Source organism: Alnus glutinosa, chromosome 10, assembly GCF_958979055.1.
Source record: "Alnus glutinosa chromosome 10, dhAlnGlut1.1, whole genome shotgun sequence".
Classification (NCBI taxonomy): Eukaryota; Viridiplantae; Streptophyta; class Magnoliopsida; order Fagales; family Betulaceae; genus Alnus; species Alnus glutinosa.
Genome location: NC_084895.1, coordinates 4,047,890 through 4,068,495, shown reverse-complemented (window position 1 = coordinate 4,068,495; position 20,606 = coordinate 4,047,890). Strand labels below are relative to the sequence as shown.

Genomic DNA, 20,606 nt, shown 5'->3' with positions numbered 1-20,606 from the left:
TTTGTTTTGAATTTCAACACTTATCAGATCTGATTTTTCATGAAAAAGAAAAAAGAAAAAAGAAAAGTTTATGTCATTTAATTTCTGTGTTCTTTTTCATTTTTTTTTGTCATTTTATTTTTATGTATGACAGCAATTAATCTTTTGATATTTGTTTCTATGAGAAAATATTTTTGTGAGTTTTTGTTGACAGGTGTTTTGGTGTTTAAGTTTAGGGGACGCCTTGGCCTTTTTCACACCTCTAATTTTCCTTACCTTCTGGTAACGTATACATTGATGACAATGTGTAATTCAAGTTTGGAAGTATGAAAAACACTATGTCTGTCTGTTTGTTTATTTTTAGTTGTCTTTTTGTTCTCGAAAATATTTCAAAAAATAAAATAAAATAAAATTGTGTTATGTTGTTGATTGAGCATGATTGCATTGCAACTGTAGTTTGCATATCATTAATTGGTTTGTTTAACATCTTGAACATTGCATGTCTTTAGAACTCTGAATCTTTGGCTTATCTGTTAGATTTGAGAGACTTCATTTGTTTTAATTTTTTATCACAAGCACATTAGAATGGAATTCATGAGCTATGAGATTTGAATTGAGGATTGTGTGTCTTGAAATTTGTAGGATAATTTGTTGATGAAACCTTGGCATAAATTATATATATATATATATATATATATATAATATCATCAGTTTGAATTCGCATTGAGTATTCGGACCTCTTGCCTTACTAAGCATTGAGTGTTCGCGTAAAAAGATGAGAAATTTAATTTAGTTGATTGTATGGCTAGTTTGACTTCATAGCCTTTTTGACTTGAGAGATTAAGCCCTTAAGGATGTTTCTACCACTAGTGCCCTAAAATCATTTGGTTTGAGAGTCACTGGCCTAACACTTGTTACATAGGTCAATTAGAAAACTTAAAGGGAGTCAGACATTGCACAGCCTACATAAAAAAAATTAATAATAATAATAAAAAAAAATGCATATCTTAATTTAAGCCGTGGTTGTTTTTTATCTGATAGAATTCCTATGAATTTTGGGGTATACAAGCTTTGACAGAAATTGAAACCTCATAAGTCTATATTAATCTCACTTTGCACTTATGGGAGCTTGTATTGTCCCAATTTTTTAGTTATGAGTTGAATGATTTTTTGATGTCCTGATGATGTGATGTTTATTTTGTTAAACATGCTCATGATGTATGAACCATATGTTTGTATGAAACTTTTTGTCAACAACATAGTGCTTTAAAATGTTTATGGGTATCATTTCTGGCTAGTAGGGGAGCCAGGATTTTAATTGAGGGGGGGTTAATAATTTTTTTTTTTTTTGATAAATGAAAAAAAATTTAAGTTAATAAAAAATAAATAAAAATATGAAAAAAAAAATAACTAACACAATAAATAAAAAATTCAACAAAATTTTTAGTTAAAAAAAAAAAAAATTCAACAAAATTTAATTATCACTTAAAATATATAAATGTAACTTACCATTTATTTTGTCACACCTAGTGTTCATTTATATATTTCACACAATTAAACTATGTAATAAAAGGTTTTAGATATATAAACAATTAATTTCAAAGAACAAGTTAAATATAAAAGCTTAATCAATGTAAAAGTTTAATTACATACCTCTCAAGCTCTAAAACAAAATAGTGAAGCAATTGATTTGAATTGTTGAAGACTTCAACTAGAAAGTAATACTGTATGAAGAAATCACAAATCTCAAATTGTAGACTTGTTGAAACTTGAACGGTACCTTTTAGGAATGACAATGAAGAATTGCAAATATGGCACTCAATGTTACAAATTATGTAATAATATATACTACGTAAGAAAAGAAGGCTAAGTTAAGTTTTAATTTTTTTTTTTTTTTTTTTACATAGACAGGTATCATGACTCCCATCTAATATATTCTAATAAGAAGTTGGGTAAGCTAAAGGCTATGCTCTTTTTTTAAAAAAAAAAAAAAGAAAAAGAAAAAGAAAGGTTAATTTATTGAATTATAGATGTGTCTCATTACTTTAGACCAAAAGTATGAAAAGCTTATCTATAAAAAATTGAAAAATTAAAAATTAAAAAAAAAAAAAAAAAAAAAAAAAAAAAAAAAAAGAGTATGAAAACCACCATACCTTCTTTCAGACGTGTCTTTTTTTCTTTTTCTTTTTCTTCTTTTAGATAAGACATGCCCTTTCAAGACAAGTCTCATTACTTTGTCATAAACGTGTGTCATCGGTCCTCCAAACAAAGGTTTTATTTTAAACAAAACGGTGCGTTTTATCAAAAGTAAAAAAAGTCGTCTTCAACCTATCTTCTTCGACCTGTGGCAATAGTTGGTGACTGGTTTTAGGTGAAGAAACCAGTGAAAAAATATTTGCCCCTTGATGAGTTTTTTAGGGAGGGCAACTAGGACTTTTGAAAAATAAAATTCAAAGAGTTCAAGAAATTTTTAAGAAGTGAGGGGGGGGGGGGGACCCCTCTCAACCCTTCTCCTTCCGCCCCTGTTTCTGGCAAACTTTCATGAAACTTCACTCGTCTACTAGAGAGTCTTCGGGGTTTTGAAAGGTTTTTTTTTTTTTTTTTTGCAAAGGGACTAGCAAAATGTAAGTTTTGGGATATTTGATGAGTGCCAAATAGTGTATAATTGGACAATTTAATTTGCATTTGTTAAGCCTTTAGTTTTGTTATTTTCTAATATTTTTGATTAATTTTGGAGTTATAGTATTTTTGCATGTGATTGACAAAAAATGATGATCTTTTGGTGGAATTGCAATAGATGGGAAAACAAACAAAAGAAGACCAACAGCTCTTTATGTGAAGACATGTCATGCGGCCAGGCACCAAAACATAAAAGAAGAGCCTCACGTGTGTGAGGCGCCAAGCATGTTGAGAATCCTTCTTTAGACCTGGAGGACCAACATTTCATAGAGAAGACAAAAGATGGGGACTCATGTTGAAGAGAAGATGAACACCTGGCACCACACAAAAGACAAGAATTTAATAGGAAAAAAAGGCAGCAAGTCTGAAATCACGTACGTGAAGAGGCTAGGAGGCGCGCAAAACCTAGCTGATTTTTCTTCATAATCTTGAGCAATCAGCTTGAATGAACTGGCATGGGTAATGACCCAAAGAATGAGTCAGCAGCACATGTGAACTTCTTTATCCCTGCAACCCAGCAGAAATTCCAGAACATAAAAGAAGCTAGAGTTTGAATTTGCTATTTCCATGACAAGTCTAACTCAAGACCCAATAGTTATTATTTTCTCTTGTTAACGTAAAGGGAGGCGCCATTTTGAGTATGTATGTATGTATGTATGTTTGTTGTTTTCCAAAGAAAAGTGGAGAGTGGGGGCGTGAGTGGAGGCTCTACCTTCATGCATGTTTTCCCTCGTTCTAGCTTGTTTTTTTTCTTTTGTAAAATTGTGAGGATGAAGCCTCACCATTGATTAGCAATTATATTTTCATGCTAATTTGTACCATTTGATTTTATGGGTTTTTAATTTCTCATTATTCTATTTCCATTCAATTATTGAGATGATTTCTTGAATATCTATTGTGATTTACGGATACATGTGATGATTTGAGATAGTTTCATTTAATTGTTTGCTTGGTTTTTATTTATCCAAACTTTGGATATTCATTGTGTTTCATTCTACGGATACATTTGATGATTTAGTTAAAACTAGATATCTTTTGTGATTTGTGCAAAGAACAGATTCATTTAATGTTTCAATCAATTTTTGAAGCATAGTAGAACAAACATAAGATTTCTATGGTGAGAACTTCAACTGTGTATTGATGAACATGAGAATATGTTGCTATGATTTGGTGAGTGTGGATTTTTGAACCTTAGAACCCTATCTTTAATTTATTTAGTTTATGTTTTTTTTTGTTAAAAACCCCAAAATTTGGAACTAAGTTAAAATAAAATTAATTTGAATAGAGATTAATTTTCGCAACAAAATTCACTATGGATTCGACCTCGCCCTTGCACACACACTATATTGCAAACAATTCGTGTGCTTTAAAACTCACAACAATTATTATAAGAGCCCCTTTTATCCGGACCATCTATAAAACTCCCTTTTTACAACCTCCAATAAAACTTTGACACATCAGTTAAACACACCATATAGAATAGGGATGAAAGCAGGCAATCCATCATCAAATTGGAGCACTTTTGTCTTTTCCCATTGTGGTCTAGCCGGATCAGAACACCAACGATAGCAACCAGCTCCACCCTCACTACTCTGGCTGAGTTCAGCCTCCACCACTGTCGGTGCTAGTTACAGGTCCGGTTTCTCTTGACCCCGATTTCTCTTCTTTTCCTTGGCACGTGACCTACAACTATGTTAGTATTTTATGTTGGCTACATTCTGGATGACAAAAACACTTTATGTAACGGTTGCTTTTTAACAGGATTATTGGTTCTATTCAGAGTCTTCAAGTAATATGGGCAGTGCCTCATTTCATGTCATGTGTATGGTCACAAGTTTCTAGAAGATGTTCATGAAGATTCCATGCAATTTCCAAGTCAGAATAGCCGGTTCCTATGCAACCGTCCGGACGGGCCTTTGAAGGCGTTCGGACGCCCTACAGTGTCTGGAAGCTTCAACGTCGAAGACGTCAGGGCAACACCGTCCGGACGCTAGGTCAAGCTTCTCCAATTTCTACTTAGAGTTGGATTTCATGTTCAGACATGGATCAGGAAACAGCAACCGTCCGGACGGAAGGGCAACACCGTCTGGATGCTTTTCAGGTTTCCAGGAGGATTTCTGCACACGTCTCAATGTTTTTATCATAACTCTCTGCTTGAGTAACTGATTAAGACAAAATTTGTTAGTTTGTGATTGGCTACATTCTAATTGGAAAAAATCACTTATATGTAAAGATGTTTTTTAACAGGGATTCCGCTATTTAGAAGTGCTTCAAAAGATTCTGCATTGTTTGCAAGTCAGAGATTTTGGTTCCCCGCCAGCCGTCCGGACGACATGTTATCCCGTCCAGACGCTCATCTGTTCATAGTTCCCAGCTGTCCGGACGATGTGTCATACTGTCCGGATGTCCTTCAGACTAAAGCATCATCCGTTCGGACAATGTGGTTTTCCGTCCGAACACTCCTCTGTATCAAGAAGCTTTTGTTCCAGCTTGCATCCGTTCGGACGACTCTCAGTGTTCGATCAAGCTTCAGATTTTCTTTCCAAAAGCAAATATGGGAAGATTGCTGCAACCATCCGGATGACGTGGAATCCTGTCCGGACGGTCTACTCCTTAAGGCAAGTTCGCAATTCAAACTCAACCGCCCGGACGCAGGTTTACCATGGTCCAGACGCGCATACAATAGATATAGAAATTGCGTGTAGAAGATCAACCGTCCGGACGGCCATCCCTATGGTCCGGACGCGCGAAGCCTTAATAAGGAAATTACTTGTAGTGGACGTGCGACCATCAGGACGATAGTGCCTCACCGTCCGGACGCGGCTCTCAAATAGGAAAGATTTTCAGCGAAAATCTCAGAATTTTGGTCGTACAGTTGTCCATTCGGACGGCCCATGACCACCGTCTGGACAGTGCCTAGCTTTATCAAGCCAGACGCTCATTTGAGTCCTCAGCCTATAAGTAGAGGCCCCTATGCTTGAGAATTGCAAGAATTCGGTATTCAATTCGACTAGAGCTTAGAGAGTTATTTTGTGAGGTTATTGAGCTGATTTGTTCTCTCTAGAGCCGTTGCTGTGTGTGCTGTTGCTGTGCTTAAACTGAAGTCTATCTTAGGGGTTGGTCCTAAGGTAAAGAATCCCATTGAAGACCCTTTCAGGTAGGAGACTTGGTTGAGAGGCGTTCATGTTGGGTTACACGTTAGAGAGCAAGGTACGACCACTGCATCAAGGGTATGTGAGTGTTAGTATCTTATATCTAGTCTTGTCTTCTGAATAGTGGATATCCTGGGTTTGGCTGCCCCGGAGTGGTTTTTCTCATCTTGAGTTTCCACTTCGTTAACAAAAATCTTGTGTTATTTATTTTCCGCATTATTTTGTTAACACATTGTGCCTACACACTTGTTATTTATTTTAGAAGTCAATTTCTATTTTTCAAAATTGGTGTCGTTGGAAAGCTCAGAAAAAATAATACAACTTAAATGTTTGGATGGCCCACCGTCCTAATGGAAATAGAGTAGTGTTCGGACGGCCTGTAGAAATTCGAGAAATTTCAAAATTCCTTTTCAGACACGGTCGCAAAAGACCATCTAGACGAGGCTAAACTTCTGTCCAGATGCTCGATAGCCAAGAGTCTGAATCTCAGTAGATTTAGGTTTTTTGTAAGCCTAAAAATTGAGGGCCCTAGGCTTGTCAATTGTATGAATTCTGTATCGAATTCCATAGTGCTTTGAGAGGGTGTTTAGGGAGAATCGAAGATCCGCTAGCTCTCAAGGCGTTGTCGGTGTGTGCTCAACAGTTTGTGTGAAGTCTATCTTAGGGATCATTCCTAAGGTAAAGGAATCCATTGAAGTCCCTTTCAAGTAGGAGACTTGGTTGGGATGCATTCACGATGGGCTTCGTGTCATAGTTAAAGGTATGACTATTGCATAAGGGTATGTGTGTACGAGTATCTTGTAACTAGCTTTGTTTTCAGTATAGTGGATATTCTGGGTTTGGCTACCCCGAAGTGGTTTTTCTCATCACAGAGTTTTCACTTCGTAACAAATATCTTGTCTTCTTTAAATTCCGCATTTAAGATATTTTGTTGCACACAAACACACACTTGGTTGTTAGAAGTCATTATTTTATTTTCCAATTGGTATCAGAGTTTGGTACACTCTGTTTAAGATTTATTTCTTGAGTGTGATCTTTTTTACTTCAATTTTTTTATATAATGTCTCAATCTCTTCATTGCATTCTTGCCTTTGATGGCACGAATTATGGGTATTGGAAAGCTCGTATGTGCTTCTTTTTAAAATCTATTGATGTTTGGCAGATTGTAGAAACTGGTTGGATTAAGCCAGAGGCTACAACTGCTGAACTATCTGTTGCTCAAAATAGTGCACGACTTTCCAATGATATATCCTTCCATGCTCTATGTCAAGCGCTTTCCACATGTGAATTCGCAAGAATTTCAAATTGTGAATCCGCTAAAGAAGCACGGCAAATCTTAGAAACAACATATGAGGGCACCAAACTTGTTAAATCTGCTAAGCTCCAGATGTTGATTTCTAGATTTGAAGAAATTAAGATGTTAGAGAATGAGAAATTCAATGAGTTTTACACCAGGATCAACGACTTGAGAAACTCGATGGTGAGTCTCGGGAAGAAGGTCCCTGATGCAAAACTCTTCAAAAAGATTCTAAGGTCTTTGCCAGAGCGTTTTAGGATTAAAGTAACTTCCATTGAAGAAAGCAAGGACTTAGATTCTATGAAGATTGAAGAGTTGGTGGGATCTCTTCAAACTTATGAGTATTCCCTACCCCCAGTCAAGAAAGCAAAAGGGATGGCCTTCAAAGCAACTAAAAGCAAAGTCTCATCAGATGAAGACTCAAACAATGAAGAAGAGTTAGCCATGATCGCCAACAAGATCAATAAATTGATGAAGACTGATAATTCATTGAAGGACTGAGGGAAACTCCCAGTGAAGCCGAGCCAGAAGAAGATCCAAGAGGTCAGAGATGTTGCAAGTGCTCTGGCTTTGGGCACATGAGAAATGAATGTGCAAATCTTAAACAGGCTAAAGGGAAGGCCTACATTGTAACTCTCAGCAATGAGTATGAGAAAGAAGAAGAATCCCTTGAGAAGTGTCTAACACATGTGGCTCCACGTGAAAACCGGGATGATCTTTACTACTCTGAGCATGGTGACGAAGAATTAAAAGAGGAATATTGTGTCATGTACATGGAACTCATGAAGCTGAGAGAGTCCAATTGGAAGAAGGTGATAAAGCTGAACATGATGAAGACAAAGAGAGACACATTACTTCAAAAGATCACGGACTTGGAAGATAAACTGATGGATGCACAGTTACAGTTGGAGAATTTCTCAGACAACAAGATAGCTCAGATGTTGACAGGTTAAAAGTGCTCATCTAACAAAACTGGTCTCGGGTATGTAGCTACTGATTCCTCCAACATTGCTTCTACTTCTAGAACTGTATTTTTGAAGCCCTCAAGTTCAAAGCCTCAGAATGACAAAGGTAAGACTATTATGGTTTCTTGTGAGAATGATAATTCTACTCCTGCAAAGTCTGAGCATTCTACAGAGAGAAGCCTACCTACATGTCATCATTGTGGGATGGTGGGACATATTAGACCAAATTATGGCTAGTTAAAATTCCTAAGAACTTGGAATAAAAAGAATGCTCCTAAGAAGGAGAAAGATGTTGAAGAACATTCCAAGACAAAATATGTTCCTCCACATAGGAGGCAACCCACTCAAAAGTTTGTCCCTATTTGCCATCACTGTGGGTTGATCGGTCACATCCGACCCAAGTGCCCCCACGTACTTGTTCAGAGGTCTAAAGTGAAGAGGGAGTTGCCAAAGAAAGATTCTGATAGCACCAGACCTCCAAGGAAGCATCAGGCTCAGAGGAAATTATCAAGGTATGCTCCACCAGTGCACAAAACTCCTATATGTCGCCAATATGGAGTTCATAGTCATGTTAGACCCAGGGGTCCTCAGCCTCAGAAATACCCACCTAGAAAGTCTGGACCTCATGCAAGATATCATGTTCCAAGGCATCAGCGACAACAGCAGAGGTTTGTTTCTGTAAAACAGGCCTGGTTGCCAAAGAAGAACAAATCTCAGCATCATGAGGAAAAGCCGCAGAAGCCTAAAAAGGATCCATCCTATGAAGAATTGCCCATTGCTGGCAGCTTTATGTAGAGGTTGATCAGATATATGGATTTGCAGCCAAAGGATGGAGGACAGGATAGGGACACTCACTTCCCTAGGGGGAGCAGACCCACCTAGTAGGTGAGGTCACACATGCCTAGGAATAAGGTTCCTAAATCCTAGTGCATGTCAGGTACACTTGCATTGCATCTTTTATATTGTCATATCTTGTGCATGCTATGGAACCATTTTTTTATCCCTATATAGTTTCTCTTGTTGTCTTGAAAAATTTCTGCAGGTATTTCATAGGGATGACAGACAAAGCACCTCTGGCACTGCTTTTCTGTCTTGGTACAGGTAAACCTCTCTCCCTGAGGTCAGGTTTGTCCTTACCCTACATGCTTGGACTGATTGTCTTTTCTTTTCCTTTTATGCATGTTGATTTGTTTTTAATATATATATATATAAAAGAAAAAAAAAAAAGAAAAAAAAAAGAAAAAAGGATTTGATGCAAGGTTTCTTCTAAAGTTTTCAGCTATCACATGTATATTTATCTATTTTGACAGTTCTCTGTGCCTTGATAGAATATACATTCATATGGTTAAGATTATAAATCTAATATGTGCTAAGTTTTCGTGCTGCATCTTTACTAAATAGTTGCTTTTCTCATGCGATGAAAAATGTGCACTATCCAAGGCTCCCTTAAGGTATATTTTTTTTCCTCTCTGACTTTTAGCTTCTGGAAATTCTAAATGAGAGAGATTTTTTTTTGCTAAGATGGTCAAATTGACCAACTCGCTAGTTGAACCTAGAAACCATAAATTCTAGCATTCTTTCTAGGTTGCAACACCAAGTGATAAAAAGCATTCAAATCTGAATAAATAAAAAGATCCACTACTTTTGTGTTATAAATCTGTTCTTGAACTTGTCCCTATAGAAACAGCCAGTGACCAAATCATTGCGAAAATAGACAGTCACTAAAGGATGAAGTAAAAGAAAAGTGCTGCAGCTTAGGGAGAGTGCAACAGATGAGGGTGGCTAGGCCCTAGTAAAATAAGGTTTGACCTTTGACTAATCTAATATTGATTTTCTCTCTTATTTAGAAAATTCGGGTGATTTAAGTCATATCAGTGAACTTCATAACTTATTGAGAAAGTCTTCACACACACACACGCATTGCATGAGTTTAGTTGACTATTGAAAAATTTCTATCTACAAGGAAATTTATACTCATTGATTACTGGACTGTTCTTTATATGTTTGCGTATTTTTGACGAGCTATCTGACTGTTTTCTCAGGTTTAGATACATGTGTGTGCTGATTTCTTGTTGAAGACCTAACCTTGTTCTTTTCTCTTATTTTTGTTTTGGTTATGGTTTTTCTTTGTACTCTGTTTACCCTTTGTCCTTTTGTGACAAAAAGGGGAAGTATATTTTCCAAACCGGTCAAGTGTTTTTTGTCCCAGAATGGCCAAAGGGGGAGTTTGTTAGTATTTTATGTTGGCTACATTCTGGATGACAAAAACACTTTATGTAACGATTGCTTTTTAACAAGATTATCGGTTCTATTCAATGTCTTCAAGTAATATGGACAGTGTCTCATTTCATGCCATGTGTATGGTCACAAGTTTCTAGAAGATGTCCATGAAGATTCCATGCAATTTCCAAGTTAGAACAGCCGATTCCTGTGCAACCGTCCGGACGGGCCTTTAAAGATGTCCGGACGCCCTACAGTGTCTAGAAGCTTCAGCGTCAAAGACGTCTAGACGTCAGGGCAACACCGTCCGGATGCTAGGTCAAGCTTCTCTAATTTCTACTTGGAGTTGGATTTCATGTTCAAACACGGATCGGGAAACAGCAACCGTCCAGATAGCCCATTGTCTGGACGAAAAGAGAGTAGCATCCGGACAGCTTGCAGAAATTCGAGAAATTTTAGAATTCCTTTTTAGAGCGGATAAGGCTAACTTCCGTCTGGACACTCGACAGCCAGAGTCTGAATCTCAGCAGATTTAGGTTTTCTGTAAGCCTATAAATAGAGGGCCCTAGGCTTGTCAGTTGTATGAATTTTGTATCGAATTCCATAGTGCTTTGAGAGGGTGTTTAGGGAGAATCGAAGATCTGCTAGCTCTCAAGCCGTTGCTGGTGTGTGCTCAACAGTTCGTGTGAAGTCTATCTTAGGGATCGGCCGTAAGGTAAAGGAATCCATTGAAGACCCCTTCAAGTATGAGACTTGGTTGGGAAGCATTCACGATGGGCTTCGTGTCAGAGTTAAAGGTATGACTACTGCATAAGGGTATGTGAGTACGAGTGTCTTGTAACTAGCTTTGTTTTCAGTATAGTGGATATCCTGGGTTTGGCTGCCCTAAAGTGGTTTTTCTCTTCACAGAGTTTCTACTTCATAACAAATATCTTGTCTTCTTTAAATTTCACATTTAAGATATTTTGTTGCACACAAATACACACTTGGTTGTTAGAAGTCATTATTTTATTTTTCAAACTAGTTACAGGTCCGATTTCTCCCTCTCTCTCAACTTGCATACCATGAACCCCATCTCAGGTGAAGCATCAAACTCACCCAAATTAGCCATCCTACGAATCGACCATGAACCCCATCTCAACAACAATCAATAACCCAAAGAAAACCCAATCAACAAAACCCTAAATCAAAATTCCAAAATTGGAACAATCAAAGGGGAAATCCTTACCTTGGTAGAGTTTTATGCCTCCTCCACTTTCAGTCTTACTCACGGCAAGCGTCACTCCTCCATTGTACGGTGGCCAAAATTGCCACGAGATGGCACAAGTAGCCATCAACCATCACAGACCAGAGCTCTCTCTCTCTCTCTCTCTCTCTCTCTCTCTCTCTCTCTCTCTCTCTCTCTCTCTCTGTGTTCTCATCTACCTGAAATTGGGCAAATTTTGGCGATGGCCTTCGGCATATTCTGACAGTGGCTCCATGGATTCCAACGGGGGTGTTCGATTGGAAAGGTGGGGTGGTTTATGGGCCGAGCTCTCTCTCTCTCTCTCTCTCTCTCTCTCTCTCTCTCTCTCTCTCTCTCTCTCTCTCTCTCTATATATATATATATATATATATATATATATATATATATATATATATATCTATCTCTATGTTCTCATCTACCTGAAACTGGGCGAATTTCGGCGATGGCCTTGGACATATCCAATGGTGGCTCCATGGACTCCGGCGGCAGCTTCGGCTAAAGTGGTGTGGTGATATATAGGTTGGTTCACTGGGGTTAAAAGGAAATGAGGAGAGTAATGATCTGGTGTTTTAGTCTCTAGTGTATTTGGTGTTTTCTAAGTGATGTGTCAAATGCTTATTGAAGGCTGTAAAAGTAGTGTTTTACAGTAAATCTGTATTGAAAGTTTTCTCTATTATTATTTGTTGTTAAAGAATAATTAATGACAGTTGATTTCTACGAGATAGTTATACAGTGTTCCGCATTTCCATGAGCTCGCGATCATTGAGCAGATCCAAAGAATTGCATTTAATCATCGAATGTCAAATTTTAATCCACGCTTAGGATCTCTTTTTAAACATACTTGACACTGATCTTACAATAGATGCGTGTATAGGGGATACATTTCCAAAAATTAAATGATCATGTTACATGACTTTCAATGCATGCGAATCGATACGATGACAGTTTTTTTTTTAAATGTTTTGTGAAATTTCAACCGTCCGATATATCTTGATTAGATTCTAGCAATTGGATGGAGAATTTGGATTACAGCTGTAACGCATCTCTATACGTGAGAGTTATATGATGTTCCGCATGACCTTGAGCTCACCTCAATGATATGACCTAACGATATATTTAAATGGTGAAATATGATATTAAAATAAATGTTTAGGATCATATATGGGGCTAATTCCATCTACACACTCTCGAATTGGAAAAATTGTAAAATCCTTACTTTCACGCATTTAGCAATGCACGCGGACCAAAACTACAAACGTAGTAAAAATGCATTTATAAGGAAATGTTTGGCCATCCGATTATTTTTGCGATATCTTGGCCTTGGATTTTGGAAAATGGTTTATAGCTGTAACACACGTTTTACACTGGAATTGCATGGTGTTTCACATAGCCATGAGCTCACTCCCACTAGTCTAATCTAACAAATTGAATTAAATAGTGAAACAAGTAATTGTAATTAACCGCTAGGATCATACATGGGGCCGATTTCATCTACACAGGCATGGAGGGGAAAATTTTCAAATCACTTCTTTCGAAATCCTTCATAAATAATAAGTAAGAAAAAAAAAAAAAAAAAAAAAAAAAAAAAAAAAAACTTACTCTCTAACAAGAAAAGAAAAAAAAAAAACTTCCTATCTCGATTCTCACTTCTTATTATTCAATGCTTGTTCCCATTTTCTTCTGTATCTTCTCCAATTCTTCCTCATTCCCCCACCGTCACCCTTGACCACCCCACCCCACCAAATCAAACCACGTATGAGCAGATTGAACCAAGCTCCATTTAGATGGCCAATGCTTCATTTGTCTCTTTCTCCTACTTCTTCTTCTCTAAAGGTGCACCTTTTGCCTCTTGAAGCTTATTTCTACCAGGTATAGTCGTAAGTTTATACACTAGTTACAAGCGACTCAAGATGCTATCGTGGTCCCCTTTTTTCCCTACTCTTTCTTTTATTTGATTGTATTTTTATCAATTTTATCTGTGATAGTATTTCATTTGTATTTGTTTAAATTTGATTATATTTGGTAAAATTAACATTAATAAAATTTGTTGATTTTTTTTTTAACTTGATCATTAAATTTAATAAACCTACTCGAGCTGAGCTCTTGCCAAGTACTCGAGCTCGAGCTCGTGCCAAGTACTCGAGCTCGAGCTCGGCCAATATGTGCGAGCTTGAGCTCAAGCTCGAGCTCGCACACCCCTTGGCGAGCTGAGCTCGAGGACAGAAATGGGGCTCGTCACGAGCTCGAGCTCAAGCAAATCTCAAATGAGCCGAGCTCGAGCAAGCACTACTCGCTCAAGATCATCTCGTTTACACCCTACCTAAAAAGATTGTGTACTTAGATGTGAAGCGTACATCACTTTAATGCATTTATGGGCGAGATCAAAATGATGATCAACATACTCAGTGGGTTAGGTGATCGCAATTAACATTGTGAGAAAGCTTTTCTCAAGATGGAATCCAAGTTCTTTGTTAAAAGGATAAGAAATTTCCCATTGAAATTAATTTTATGGATTTGATTATTCTAAGTCTCTGGCCGGAGCATTTTGGTATGAGATAATGAAATACAAAAGTATATGTAATAAGTCTTTCATGAATACGAGAATAATATATAAAAAATCAAGGGACTCAAGGAAAAAGAGGTAGAGAATTAAATGGCAGTTTCTTGGCTTTAATTCTGCTACGGAAAATTTCATAAAGAAATCAAAAGTCAAAATTTGGTAAATTTAAAGGATTAATTGTTTTAATAAAAAAATATAAACTAGAGTGTAATTATAATTGTTTAGTGGAATCAATTGTAATTAAATAGTGACTAGACGAGTCGAAACTATTTTGGCTAGTTTTTATTTTTCCTTTAGGTCCCTCACTAATCTTGCCCATATAGCCAAGGAGTGGCCGTTTAATTTTAAACACGTTCAAGTAAGTGTTTCTAATTTGTAGTTTAAAAATGTATTTTTGTTCTTCATAAAGTTCTTTCTTGGATTTGAGAATTTTATTTTTTGCTGCACAATATTGTTTTTACAAACCAATTCCCAACAAGTGGTATCAAAGCCAACTTTAAAGAAAACATGGTGAAGAAAGTTGTTCATAGAAATCTGTTTGGCTGTTTTCTTTTATGAAATTAGGACTTTTTTTTTTTTCTGTGGATCTCCAAAGGCTGTAAAATTGTTCCAATAGTTGGAAGATTTTCTTTAACATGTCAAGATCTATAATAGAAAATTTCAAGTCATTTGGAGGTCGTTTGTTATTTTAATTATTTTTTGCATTCAAAACATTTGTTGCTATATTTTATAGCAAGCCTGTGTGGATTACGATTTTTAATGGATGCTTATAAACAAGTACTAAAAATGTTTTGATACTTATTTCTACATATAAAAATTGTGGTTGATGTTTTGGTCTAAACGGATTTACGTTTCGATTTTTATCGAAAGAATTATGATCCGTTCACCATTAGTCAACTGATTTGGAATTCAGAAATCCTGCAGAATGTTTAAAGTTGTAAAATTCTGTTTTTTTGTCATAATCAAAGATTTTAAAAGGTTTGATTATGGAATATGTTATAAATAAGTACAACATATTGATAAACACAAAAGAAATATTTTATAAGATGAATTTCATAAAGCTTTGCTATTCTTGAAAACGGTTTTCAAGTATAGGCATAAAAGCATGAAATTATGCAAAGTATTATTTTTCCTTTTGTTGACGATAAATGACTTTAAAATTTTATTTTGATCATTAATACAAAACAAAGGTTAATTTTGTGTTGGACACATAATTAAGGTACTTTGGGCATATCAACCATGAATTTGATTCATGGATGGATTTTTGTCTTTATAAACCATTAACAAGATGTGTTTCTTTATGAAATTGGTATGAAAGACTACCAAGTTTAAATACAAATTCCAATGGTATTAAAAGGATTGGAAATTGATCTTTTAACATAAAGAAATCATAATGGATGGTAGAGGTTCCTAATGAGATTAGGAAGGGTGTTTTCTTTTAGAAACACCAAAAGGCAAGGTCTCAATTGTAATAGGATTACAATTGTTTTAAAACCCATATGTTTTTAAAATATCAAGTGGGAAAGAGGTTCAAGATTTTGAATCTTGCAGTCTCCATCATAATTCTACATGTAATGATGAATAAAACATCTCGCCTTGGCCGTGGGCCCTGCTCCCTTCGGAGGGTGTTTTGTTTCGCAGATTACAAGGGTAGATTTCTTGTAAGGGATAGAGGAGATGTGGTTTTGTATCGAGAACGACCACGCTTCCGTGGAGTTACTTGACAATCACATCAAATCTACTTGATGGTATAACACTTGACTAATGTGAGATATTAATCTCCCTTCGGAGCTATGTTATCTTAAAGATTAGAGATAAAGTAAAAACGACAAATTATTAATGTCTTAGTAACATTAATAATGAGAAAGAATCTTGCCTAATCAAGGTAATTAAAAGCACCTCGCCTTGGCCTTGGGTCCCGCTCCATTCGGAGGGTGTTTTCTAAATTACTGGGTTAGGTTGTCGTTGCATTTGCAAATATTATGTGTTTTCAACTGGGTTTCTACATATTATATTTAATGTTAAATGATATGCCTAATATATGCTCAATTTAATATTTCAGAACTATAATGTCTTCGTTTCTCAACTATCTTGAATCAGAATAAGCTGACAGATCCAAATTATGTGGATTGAAAATGTAATTAAGACATTGTGCTTACTGTTGGTGGGCACAAATATGTGTTAACCGATGCTAGTCCCGTTGAACCAGCTACTAACACATCTGAGGCCATTATACAACGATTTGATCACTAGAAAAGATCAGATGAAATGGCAAAATGTTATGTTTTGCCCTCTCTATCCAATGTGCTCCAACATAAGCTTCAAGATATAGATAATGCCTTAGGCATGATAACCATTCTGAAGGAGATTTTTGGAGAGCAAAATCGTACTGCTAAGTCAGGGACAATAAGATGTCTGGTCTCTTGTAAAGGTGCCTAATGACATTAAACCTATTGGTTGTAAATGGGTTTACACGAGAAAGAGAAGGGTGGATGGGAGCTAAAGGTTTCACTCATAAAGAATGGATTGATTAAGATGAAACCTTTTCGCCTGTTGCCATTCTTAAATCCATCCGGATACTCTTGGCCATTGCCGCTCATTTTGACTATGATATTTGGCAGATGGACGTCAAGAGTGCCTTTTTAAACGGGCATCTTGACGAGGATGAACCATGTGTGTACAAAAAGTGTCAAGATAAAACAGTAATGTTTTTAGTGTTGTATGTTGATGACATCCGGCTCATTGGAAATGATGAAGGGACATTACCAACAGTAAGAATCTGGTTGTCTAATCAGTTTGACAGTAAATGGCGCTAACCTAGAATCTAGACCCTATGTTTAGGGCCATTTAGCAAACGACGCTAAATAAATAGTGTTGCTTTTTTGCCCTAAAACGACACTATTCAAGCGACCCTAAAACTAGATTTTTTTACTTTTTTTATTTTCTTTTTGTGTAAGTAGAGAAGCCATGAATATTTTAACGGCTGTAAGATCGAAAGAAGGAATTTCATAATTCTAATTCCGCATTGAGGAGTTAGGAGAGGTTCGGGGTGCAAGAGTAATAATCCTTTATAATTTTCTCAATAATGGGACATTAAAATTTTTTGGAGTACAAGATTGAAAGAATATCCCTATCGTTTCCCCTTACTTTTTTGATATAAAAAATAGAGAATTATGTAATAAATATTTGAGAAAATTCAAAAGCTAAATATTTGTTTGGATGAAAGTTTAGGAATCTGTGACGTTTATATCATATGTTAAGTTTCTTCAATAGTGAGGGATATACATTATAAAATGATGAACATAGGTCTCAATATCAACACGCATAAGCATAAGCATAAATTTAAATAGTCCCAATCAACCCGTAAATAGTTGAATAGCAAAAGCACTCCAAAATAGCATAATCTTGGGGTCTATCATGCCGAAAACCATAATCGAACACAAAATTAAGTAAAAGAATCTTTACTTCTACACATGTTTATAACTTAGGAGATACATAAATAAAATGAGCAATAAAACTATGAGTTGTTGTCCATACAATCCAACTATTCAAGATCTCGCACACCAACCTGTAATGCCATCTTACTCACATTGAGACCACAATACCAATTCAACAAGTGAGACAAGCTTGCAGTAGTGTCTAAATTGTATAACGGGGGAGGGGAGGGTGGGGAGCAAGTTGTAATGTGGTGGTGAATAAAAATAGAAAATTGATTGTGTACCTTTTACCAACCTCAGAGCTCATCAAAGATATAGATGTTTAATGCTTGCTCATTTTCCATTCATAGCAGTCTAACAAACATTGTGCACCACGGATGCCTCTAAGCCGCCCAAAACATTTAGTAATGCATTTTCGCGGAATGACGAAACGTTCTTTTACAGAAACCTTTTGATGTATTGGATGCTTAAAAAGGCAAAAAAGAAGATTACTAATAACACATTTCTCCAAAACAATTAAATTTTGTATTTTTTCACACTTTTCAACTGTGCTTTCAAGGCAAAGTTGATTGTAAGTATGATTAATTTGGGAGGCATGAAGGCTAGTAGGAGCTGGAGCAGGATTCAGAGAGAAATGGGTAGGGTCATTTCCATGCAATTCAATTATTATGAGGATAACCAGCTCCATCATTACCAACATAAGTTTTTTGGTACATTTAATAGCCATCATATTTCAGCTTCCACTCTCTTATTTGGATGTCAAATACAGAATATATATACTGGGATTCAATATCCTTTAATCTCTATCGCAATTGAATAGCTTGATGACTCTTGAAATATAAATATTCTATTTTGTATGTTGATTATTCTTAAAAGACTTGCTCAAAAACTAGTTCTTTAAGAATTTTAGCTTTTGGAAATATGATAATATTCAATTAAATAATTTTTTGTTCAAGTAATGTCTCTAGCTAGGACCATAAGGTTTTACAAGACTTTTTTATCTAATTAATATGTAACTCATTGCAAAAGTCAACCACACAGAAAAAGTAATGTTAAAGAACAAGTGAAGGGACAACTTGAGAATTTAACATATTAGATCATAGCGTCCAATTGAATAGTATTTTGAAAGAAATTGTTGGTTTAAAAGAAGCTATACACATGTAATACTGGAGTGTATAGAGTAGAAATCATCACATTATTCATTTATGCAAAGGTACTATAAATGGATAAAATTACAAATGGAAGTGACATGTCAAAAACCACATCTACTGTAAAAGAGAACGAATAAAAGAAAAAACAAATGAATTCTTACATATCATGAAAAGGCACTTTAAATCAATAAAAAAGAATCCACATAGGAGCCTAGGAAAAAAATTAAATAACATAAAATTAAAAATTAAAAAAAAAAAAAAAAAAGAAGAAGAAGAGAGAGAGAGATGAAAAAAAAAAAAGTTAATAGCAATTTGCTAAGATAATATGCAAAAGTACGCACAAAGTTAGTTATTCAAAATAAAGTAAATCATTTTCAATAAATTGTGAAAACGCATAAATAGCCTTTGTTCATTTAAATTCTCCATTATCATAGTATATAGTTCATAACCCTTTATGAAATAAAAGAAGCAACATCTTTATTTATTTTCTATTTTTTTTTTATTTATATCTATTGATGGTCACTTCGTTTCTCTTCGCAAAAAGATTTAAAAAATTAAGATCGTTAAAGGAAAGATTAACATTAAAATATTTGAAGCTACATATAAAAGGATTGTGACTACATAAAAAAGTGAAAATAAATTTAGACTCCTAAATTACCGCAACCAAACAGATAACCAATTATAAAAGCAGTAAAGAGAAATAACACAGATATTTGGTTACAAAGTGGAAACTCTTTGCACTAAAGAGAAAAACTATTCTAGGGCAACCAAACCCATGAAATCAACTATCAGAAGAAATAGCTAGTTACAAGACATTCGTACTCACAATACATTTGCAGTAGTCACGCCTTGAACTCTAACAAGTACCTATACTTGAGCGCCTCACTCCCGGACCCGTCTGGAGAGTTTCTTCAATTGATCCCTCAACTAGAGCTTCTCTCTAGTTAGGCTTCAAACATTTGAACTGTTACAACAAATACTCTAAGAGAGATACATAAAACGTTTATGCCTAAATACCTTCTCTTAGCAATATGGAATTCCACTCATGAACTCTTCCAAAAACACTGCCTAGAAGCCCCTTTAAATAGGCTCGGGAAATCCTAAAACAAGTCATGAATTGATTTCTATGTGGCGGCATCCAGACAGGCAACAACAACTTCATGTTCTGCGAAAGGGTGTTCGGATGACTTGACCTAGAGTCCGAAGGGTTGCAAGGAAAAGCTTCTCCATCCAGAGTCTTCACTTTTGCGTTTGGACATCCTTGCAAACAGGTGCTCTTTGTGGTTCGCATCAGCTAGGCCGTCTAGACAGGTTGCAAATAGAAGCTCTCTATGGTTCACGTCCGCTGGGCCGTTCGGACAGGTATCAAACACTGACTTTCTATGACTGGCGTTCAGACACTGCTTCTGTCCGTCCGGAAGGTCTGCAGGGAAACCGACTTTGCTGATTTTGAAAAATCTTCAAAGATTCTTTCTTCAACAAGCACTTGCCTTTCTTGATAAATATATTACAAATCTTTCTGTATTCAGCCTTTTCCTTTCTTGATAAATAATCTTGCAATAATATTCTGAAAGTCTTCTTGAATTACGGTGTCCCTGATAAGGCAGTGTTTTTATCGACATAATGTAACCAATAAAAATAAACCAACAAAAAGAAAAGGATTAGTCACAATAATTGTAATAGTGTGACATATAGGGAAAATAATCCTTTTCAGTGTTAATGATACATATAGCTACATATGAAGGACCCTAATGATAGCCATAGAAGCGTCCATTAGGGTCATTCATATTAACATATAGGAAAAATAATAAATATTAATCTTGTACTTTGTGTTAGGTTTTAGAAATTGGCCTTATTCGAGTTTCAAACCCATAGTCGTATATCTTTTAATCTCCCAAATGTTTGGTGTGAAAAAGATGG

At 35.8% G+C, this 20,606-nt stretch overlaps 1 long non-coding RNA gene across 1 annotated transcript; it reads right to left on the bottom strand.

Annotated features, from left to right (window-relative positions):
- Positions 1 to 2,761: 2,761 nt before the first annotated feature.
- On the bottom strand, positions 2,762 to 18,298 carry LOC133879490 (uncharacterized). The gene is made up of 3 exons (XR_009902098.1): positions 17,820 to 18,298; positions 3,064 to 3,165; positions 2,762 to 2,972 (listed from the first exon to the last, which is right to left on the bottom strand). It is a non-coding gene; the product is annotated as an uncharacterized LOC133879490 (long non-coding RNA).
- Between the last annotated feature and the right edge of the window lie 2,308 nt (positions 18,299 to 20,606).